Here is a 9,802-nt window from a genome sequence, read left to right as displayed (position 1 = left end):
TCCGACAGGCGTACGTCTTAGTACACCGTCGGATCTTAGATGCAATTTTTCGGCGGCAGCTAGGTGGCGTTTCCGTCGAAATCCGCGTTGAGTATGCAAATTAGCTATTTACGGCGATCCACAAACGTACGTCCGGCCGGCGCATTTTTTTACGTCGTTTGCGTTCGGCTTTTTCCGGCGTATAGTTAAAGCTGCTGTTATGAGGCGTACTCAATGTTAAGTATGTAACTTACGGCGCAAATTATTTGTGGATTCAAAATAAAATGAATAAGTTACGGCGGCATAGTGTATCTTAGATACGCTGCGCCCGGCGGAAGATTACGCGCAGGTACGTGGATCTGCCCCACGGTGTTCAGGTGTTATGCTTTTTATTTTTCCTCTTGTTAGACACTACTTGCCAGTCACTCTGAGTATTGAGCTTAGAAGAGGAAGGGAGTCCCACAGGAGCAGGAATGGAGCAGAGTGAGGCCTTCCTCTAGGGTATTGATCACTGAGGAGTTGCCATTGTGGGTAATGGTTAGATGTGTTGGATAGCCCCAGCGGTACACAATATTATGATTGCGCAGTGTCTTTGTCACCGGCAGTAGGGATTTGCACTTCTGCATTGTGTATTGCGAGAGATCTACAAACAGATAAATGGAGGAGTACTTCTCTGGGGGTTGTGCATTTTTGCGAAAAACCACCATAAACTGTTCTTTTATATGGAAAAATTGTACTTGTATAATTACGTCCCTTGGAATGTTATTTATATATATATTTTTTTTCATATGTTACTTTTACTTGACACATGGTAGTACTTTAATGTTTAAGAACTTAGGTACTACCTAATTATACCATATGCTTTATTAAATGTACCATAACATTATTTTGCTTTCTTTTATTTAAAGAAATAGGGTCTGATTTTTTAGCAATATTTTTTACATTTCTACCTATAGCACTGTGTTTGTAAAATAATTCCTATCACATAAAAAGCTATAAAGGATTTCTGTCTTTTTTTTTTTTTTATATTTTTTATTTCTCATTTTCCTTTTAATGATTGATAAGCAAAAATTATTAATATCTGAACATCTGTGTTATTACGCTATCAAATATATTGTTATGTTTTCTAAAATTCTCAATAAAAATTATTGAACATTAAAAAATCTTCTTTTAAAATGTAAAACCTAGTTTTTGCAGATATCTTATTTAATATATTAGAAGCACTTTTATGAAATTATTGTTGTGTCTGGTATTGCCATACGACCAGTTCTTGTAGATCATTTCAACAATTTCACAACTCTAAAGTGCCAACAGAAATTAAAGTGGGTTTTCCAAATCTATTCTTTACGGTTAGCTCAGGATATGTTTGCATGTCTGTGTGTCCTTTCCAATGTTTCGCAAATGACCCTGGGCAATAACTCTTGTTTTTCCCAGAGATAATCCAGATTAGGTGATCCTCCCTCCTCCATATGCCAGAATGTGCACTTTCACCTAATTGAAACATATATGTTCTAGAGAGAGAGGAAGCGAGAGCTATTAAACAGCCCCCCCACATTTACCTTTTGTTAAAGGATAAGTTCACCTTTTCGGGCAGAATAAAATTTTTCATAATAAATAGAGGCATTTTCCAATGCCATTTCTGACCCTGCTATCTCAGTGTGCTTTTCTCTCAGTTATCTTATCCACGAGAGGTTTAACATCTTGAAGGAAGAAAGAAGTCCTGGACAGCCACACACCGTTAAAGGCATCATAATTAATAATGTTAAATCCAAATAAGTCACTGTAGAAAAAAACAGGACAAAACAGCTAACACGTTTCACTCTTAGTAGCTGGTCATAGCTTGTCCTGTTTTTAAAGTGACTGTATTTGGATTTTACATTATTAATAGAGACGCCTCCAATGGTGTGCGGCTGTCCAGGACTTCTTTCTTCCTTCAAGTTTGTGCAGAGCCGGAACCCGTGATTTCCATTTCCATTTAGGGCATGTGATCGTACAGGTTAGAGGCTTGTGAGCTGCAATTTTCTCCACCAGGTTTAAAATCTTGTCAGTTTATTTTAATTATTAACCACTTAAGGACAGAAGGTGTTTTTCAGATTCGGTGTTTACAAGACTAAAACAGTTTTTTTTGCTAGAAAATTACTTAAAACCCCCAAACATTATATATATATTTTTTTTCTAACACCCTAGAGAATAAAATGACGGTCATCGCAATACATTTTGTAACACCGTATTTGCGCAGCGGTCTTACAAGCGCACTTTTTTTGGAAAAAATGCACTTTTTTGAATTAAAAAATAAGACAACAATAAATTTGGCCCAATTTTTTTATATATTGTGAAAGATAATGTTACGCCGAGTAAAATGATACCCAACATGTCACGCTTTAAAATTGCGCCCGCTCGTGGCATGGCGTCAAACTTTTACCCTTAAAAATCTCGATAGGCGATGTTTAAAAAATTCTATAGGTTGCATTTTTTGAGATACAGAGTATCTCTAGGGCTATAATTATTGCTCTCACTCTAACGATCGCGGCGATACCTCACTTGTGTGGTTTGAATACCATTTTCATATGCGGGCGCTACTCGCATATGTGTTCGCTTCTGTGCGCGAGCTCGTCGGGACGGGGCGCTTTAAAAAAATATTTTTTTGTTTTCTTATTTATTTTTATTGATTTTATTATTTTTTACACTGAAATAAAAAATAAATAAAAAATTATCACTTTTATTCCTATTACAAGGAATGTAAACATCCCTTGTAATAGAAAAAAGCATGACAGGTCCTCTTAAATATGAGATCTGGGGTCAAAAAGACCTCAGATCTCATATTTCGACTTAAAAGCAAAAAAAAAAAAAAAAAAGGAAAATTTGTCATTTAAAAAAATGACAACAAAAAAATTGTCTCTTTAAGAGGCTGGGCGGGACTGACGTTTTGACGTCACTTCCGCCCAGCAGAGCTATGAGGACGGGTGGGGGCCATCTTGCCCTCACTCAAGTCCTCACACACGAGCTGGCAGCATCCGATCGCCTCCAACGCTAACGACGGCTCCGGTAAGCGGCTGAGGGCGCGGAAGAGCGGCGGGAGCCCTCTCCCGCCACCGATAACGGCGATCTCGCGGCGAATCCGCCACGGAGACCGCCGTTATCGTTTACACGGCCGCCCACTGTAAAGATGGATACCTCAGTTGTGGCAGCAGCTGCTGCCGTTACTGAGATATCCATCTTTAAAACAGGACGTATATATATACAGTGGGCGGGCGTTAAGTGGTTAAAACAATTTTCAGATTCCATCACTTCCTGTAGATTCTCTCAGCGTTAATTTCCTGTAGGCCATCTCCCAGAAGCCTTCCATTCCTTGTTGCATCACAGAAGAGGGTGTGATAGGGTGTGTTCAGCACTCTGGACCACATCCCCCTTATTACAATACTACCTTCCACCGACTTCCTATACAATCTTATTGTTCAATATCATTTAGATCTCCCATTAGCTATGTGGTACAAGGGCCTGCCTGATTTGATAGAAATTGAATGGATTGGTCAGGTGGGTCATTGTATTCCATAGTTCTGTTAAATCAAAAGGAAATAGTACAGCGATTGTACTGTTAGATTGCATAGTATATAGCCATCTTTATACAAGTACAAAAGAGGGAGTTGACAGAGACCATCAGTTGTTAGGGCCCCGTTCACATCTCCACGCAGCAAAAACTCACATTCCCACATGTGTTTGTTTTGGGTGTTTTGGAGCATTTTGCAAGTCACGCATATTGCAGCCCATTCACTTGAAGTGGGCCCTACATGCAAAGAACTTTTTTTAGAGCGGAGCATAATGCTTTATCACAGTTTTTGGTGCGCATGCCACACTTGGGGTGCCGTTAACATGTAATGACAACACAAGCACAAAGCACATTTGCATTTTTGGAACATTTCCTGTGCAGTTTGCCATGCATTTGGAAACACACAGATGTGAATGGGGCCTCATTGTTGTTATGTAAATGCCAATTTTACTTTCAGGCCCCATTCACACCTAGAGTAGTGGAAGCTCATGTTTTTTTGGCTCATTTTCCCAGTAACATACATAGGGCAGCCCCCTGATTTCAATGGGCTGTGCTACATGTGTCAAAGTAGCTCACTGGACATTTTGGCGTGGTGCAAGTTGCAAATTTTTGACGCGTTTAATCACCTGTTTTTTCATATGGCAAAATCTGTGTTTGCTTCTGTGTATGGTGTGCCATTAACAATTATTGACACTCAAAGCGCAACTAGGTAATTTTAGGTGTATAAATGTGACCTTACGCTATACAATCTGGTTGTAAAATCTCATTTAGATTTACCAAAACTATATTTAAGGAGGACACACCATCTATTCAATCAATCTGTATCCAATTAGGCAGGTCCTTGCACTACATCAGGGGTGTCCTATGGGCTGCATGCAGTCCCAGGAAGTTTAGCATGCAGCCTGAGCCCATCTGAAGGGATGCTGGAGAAGCAAGGCAAATACACTCATGGAGAAATGCCACGGGTGCTGTGAAAACGTTGTTGGGTGAAGATCATGTGCTAATGAGATCAGCTGGTAAACTCCTTCCTGTGTCCTACTGGTTTCTCTGTCTCAAGTCTATACCAGGAACTATTGGAAGCTTTTTAAGAAACACAACAAGTGCTAAGGTAAGGCCTTCTTTTCAAAATCAAAGAAAGCTTGAATTTTTCTGCAACCTAGGTAAATTAACGTAAACATTTTTCCTTGGGCCAAGCTGGTAAAAAAAAAATTCCAGAGTGTCCTCTCATTTTAAAGCCTAATAAAACAGCTGGGGTTGGTAATACTGCAAAAAAAGCCAGAGTTTAAAGAAGTTTTAGATTACTTTTATCTACATCACTTGTCCCTAGTAGTGCACTTTTATTGCTGAGATCTGTCCTGCTGTTTGTGCCTGATTGAGACATACTCTAATGCCGCGTACACACGACTGTTTTTCATGACGTGAAAAATTCCATTTTTTTAAATGGTCATTAAAAACGATCGTGTGTAGGCTCAAGAGCATTTTTCTCGACGTGAAAAATGGCCATTAAAAATGTAGAACATGCTCTAAATTTTCTCGTCGTTTTTCACGTTGTCGTTTTTCACGTCGTGAAAAACGGTCGTGTGTAGGCTTTAACGACGTGAAAAAAACGTGCATGCTCAGAAGCAAGTTATGAGACGGGAGCACTCGTTCTGGTAAAACTGGCGTTTGTAATGGAGATAGTTCATTTGTCACGCTGTAACAGACTGAAAAGCTTGAAGACTGAAAAGCGTGAATCGTCTCTCACCAAACTTTTACTAACACAAAATCAGCAAAAGCAGCCCAAAGGGTGGCGCCATCTGAATGGAACTTCCCCTTTATAGTGCCGTTGTACGTGTTGTACGTCACTGCACTTTGCTCAAGCATTTATTTTTCACGGTCGTGTGTATGCAAGGCAGGCTTGACAAGAATCATGTAAAAAAAAAGGTCGTTTTTTCTAGGACATTAAAAATGGTCGTGCGTACGTGGCTTTAGTTAAGGTCAGTGACAGTATTGTCACAGTGGACACGGCTAAGTTTCACAAAGAAAGGTTGCCAGGAGTGCCCTCAAAATTTTGCTCTGGGGCCCAATGATCTGCAGTTATGCGTCTGGACAAATTGTGCCTACATATAAGACTGCTAGAATGCAGGTAGATTACATTAAATAACAGAGACAAAATCAAGTAAAATAGTAAATAAATATGAGGACCTATGTATGGCTGTAATGCATCTTTATAACTGAAAGTTTATTTGGTAATCTGGTGACAGAAACTGCAAAATATTGTGGCACTACTGCATGTAAACTAACAAAATAATCAATATAACTTTTTGGCTATATTATATATACTTTGCTGTATATGGGTACCGTTGTTGTTGGAATTAAACTATAAAAATAGAAGTCATAAATAGTACTATATCTTATCAGTAATACATGTGCCATTGGGAAACATTGGTTATTTGGTGTTCTTTAGCTGAACCAAACCATTTTTTTTACAAAATAAAATTGTGTTCTCATGTTTTAGCACCACATTTTATCTAATATTTTCACCAGTTGCATGTTATTGAGTTAGCTAGCTCTGCTTGTTCAACATAGGGTTAAATCTTCTTTGAAGCAGTAATGGTATTTTTGATCAACATTTCAATTTATGCTTGATAAGACAAAGCTTGACATTTCATCTTTAATCTCATAGGTTAGCATTAATATCTTATATCCAGCACACTGTGACCCGCTTCTTCATATCCCTACAAAACTGAGAAATCCTCCCATTCCTTCAAGCGTCTGCTTATCTCTTTATTTTTAAATATTACAGCTTCTTAACATCTGTCTCTATGGTGCATAATCTGACTGATGAAATATTTCATGTTTTCCTTGAGCTCCTGTCAATATGCCTCTCTGTTATTAGTTAAGCAGATGGCAGCACAGAAGGAGTAGTCTCAGCTTACCTGGTTGGCTTCATTAAACAGGAAATGTGATGCAAAAGATTTTGTGATATTTTATATTATTGTTTCAATAATATTAATACATTGTGCCACATCGGAGCAAAGATATGTGCAGTTTGTCTACAATTAACTCGATTGCCCTGAAGTTGACAGTCATTTTATTCACAGCTTTGGCAAACCCTTCACCAAATAATCTACCATTACAACAGTGGATTTTTTTCCCCACAGATGTTGGCTCAAACTTGTCTTGCATACACACGGTCGCACAAATGTTGTCGGAAATTCCACAACAAGTACGACGGCACTATTAAAGGGAAGTTCAATACCAGTCGTGTTAGTAGAAGTTTGGTGAGACACGATTTGCGCTTTTCGGCCTCTTGCTTTTTAGTCCGTAACAGCGTGACGAATGTGCTATCTCCATTACGACCGCTAGTTTTACCAGACCGAGCGCTTCCGTCTCGTACTTGATTCAGAGCATGCGTGTAATTTTGTGCCACGGAATTATCCACACACGATCGGAATTTCCGAGAGCGGATTTTGTTGTCGGAAAATGTGAGAACAAGCTCTCAAATTTTACATACAGTGTGAATTTCTGACAAAAAGCTCCCATCGAACATTTGTTGTCGAAAATTCCGACCATGTGTATGCGGTATTAGACTAGTTCTACACTGTCTGCTTTTCTGGAGGTTTACATTGTGAGTGATTATTGTATATATATTTGCTGGACAGTGTTGCATAAAATGTGATAAACATATTAAATTGATAGAAAACACATGATGAGAGAAAAGTTAGACTTTTGTCTGTCCTAGTCTATACAACCAATACATTTCCAAAAATTTAGTGAAAAGACAAGGTGCTGTAGGATTTAATGTGGTAACGTTGGCAATTAATACTACAATACTAAACAAGTACCTTAATATTACATAACACATCTTCATAAAAAATAAAAGTCAAAATTAATTCCACAATAATTCCCAGGGTTTGATAATTCAGTCACCACACTTTTTTATACTTCCTTCCATATCTAATCATTCTCTTCATCCTTCTCAATACCTCCCGCTCTCTATCTCTCTCATCACCTCCTCCCATGATCTCCAGGACTTTTCCAGAGCCTCTCCAAGCCTATGGAACTCCTTACCCGAATCTATCTGTCTATCTCCTACTCTATTAGCTTTTAGACGATCCCTGAAAACCCTGCTCTTTAGAGAAGCCAATCCTACCCACAACTGTATTTTCATTTTGTCCATCTGATCATCCCCCACAACTATTACCCTTTGTTCCACTTGACCCTCCCTTCTAGATTGTAAGCTCTAACAAGCAGGGTTCTCTGATCCCTCCTGTATTGTATTGTAATTGTACTGTCTTCCCTGATGTTGTAAAGTGCTGTGCAAACTGTTGGCGCTATATAAATCCTGTATAATAATAATAATAATAATAATAATAAATATCTCCAGATATAGAGAATCTGCAACCGTGAAACAAACAACCCAGAGAACACATCAACCAATTGACTTTCAACCAAGGTAAGGACCCTCATTTACTAGATAATCACAGGTAGTCAACCAGCTGTTCAACTTTAACTAAATAAATAATTTTGCTCAAATAATCTTGAAAGAGAAGTGAACGATTTAAAAAAAATTCAGATTCATACTTCATTGGTCCAATGCTGCATCTGTCCCCCAGTGCCTCTACACTGAGAACCGAGCGATCAAACATCGCCGATCACCCGGTTTTCAGAGCTCCCTGAGCAGAGAGCTGCAGACCGGCAGTAACGGGTCACAGGAGTGCAAAAACGAACTGCACTCTTGTGATCCATAGGCAGGGCTGGACTGGGACAAAAATTTGGCCCTGGACTTCATCCAGACTGACCCACTTTGACAGGTCTTTCCCTTGGTGGCCGGACACCCCCCGCACCCCCCCCCCCCCCGGCTACCCAAGCCCCCTCTCCCACTTCACTAGCCACTAGCCGTTCTACTATATTAGAGTAGAACGGCTGGTACTGGTACTTTTATAGGCAGTACCAGTGGGGAAGCTAGACATTATTTCACCTGGGGAAAATAATCAGTTCGGTGCCCCCCCTTATGGAACAAGATTAGGCAGAAGTGAGAAACTCCCGGCCATAGCTGTTGAGTCAGCTGTCTGTCCCCTTCCCCACGCTCCTCTGTCGTCGTCCCTGCTCCTCTGGTCCTCCCCCTTCTTCTCTGTTCCCAGCAGGTGAGCGCTGCATGAAGGGAGAGGAGGTGAGCGCTGCGGGAAGGGAGAGACAGAGGAGTGGAGGGGGGCAGCGGTCTGCTGTCACTGAAGCCGGCCCAATGAGCCATCGGCCCACCGGGAAACTCCCTGTAGTCCCAATGGCCAGTCCATCCCTGTCCATAGGAGAAGTATAGCCAAACAAACTTTGGCTGGACTTCTCCTTTAACACAGTTTGATCCAGTGAAACTCATGTGAGCTCATGGGTTTTATATAGAAGGCTGATTTATTTTCTCCTCCGTTAAGTACAAGAAGTGATATACCAAGATTTAATTTTAAGTTTTTGGTCTGTTTTTAGTGTCACAAAACGTATTGATCCAAAATAATGATTGAATGGTAATACAACTATTATTTTTTTTCCGTCAAAGTCTCCTGTCCCCTGAAGACACTGCTTGGCAACAAAATACATTGGGAGGAGCCTATTTGTGATGTTATCACACACGCTGATCTCACTGCGGTAATGTGGTTTCTGTCTTTATTATGAATACATTTTATTTTATGGCGGTATCACACAATATGGCTTGCTTTTGCCTTTTTTTCATGTTGGTAATTAGACATGGGTTGAACACCCCCTTGTTTGGTTCGCAGCAAAACTCCTGGACAGGGGAAAAGTTCTGCCCCATACGGCGAACTCTATTGAAGTCTATGGACATAAGAAATCAAAGTCCCCATTTTGAAGGCTTATATGCAACTTTATTGGCCATAAAAAGGGTATGGAGGTCCAGGTACTGCCCTGGGGAGATGTATCAATTATGTATTTATTTATTTATTTATATATTAAAAACTGATGCACTTTATATAACATTCATTATGCATTTGATTTGATTCATATTTCTTGGCTTGAAGTATGTCTATGTCTAATATCTAGTATTCGGAGATCAGAGTGCAGCTGTTGCTGGTATACACATTTTAAAGACACAGAGGGCAAGATTTTGAATTAGTTACCATATTTATAAAGCACTGAAGGTCACTTTTGCCAAACATTCAGTTGTGATGAATTTGTCACTGTCATTCAAAATGCATGCGCCTGGAAGATTCACCTGCACTGAATGTCAGATGCACTGCTTTATAAATATGCACCATAATGTCACAAATAAACAAAAACAAACAA

Source organism: Rana temporaria, chromosome 1 (genome assembly GCF_905171775.1).
Source record: "Rana temporaria chromosome 1, aRanTem1.1, whole genome shotgun sequence".
NCBI classification, from domain to species: domain Eukaryota; kingdom Metazoa; phylum Chordata; class Amphibia; order Anura; family Ranidae; genus Rana; species Rana temporaria.
This window is presented reverse-complemented; position numbering follows the sequence as displayed.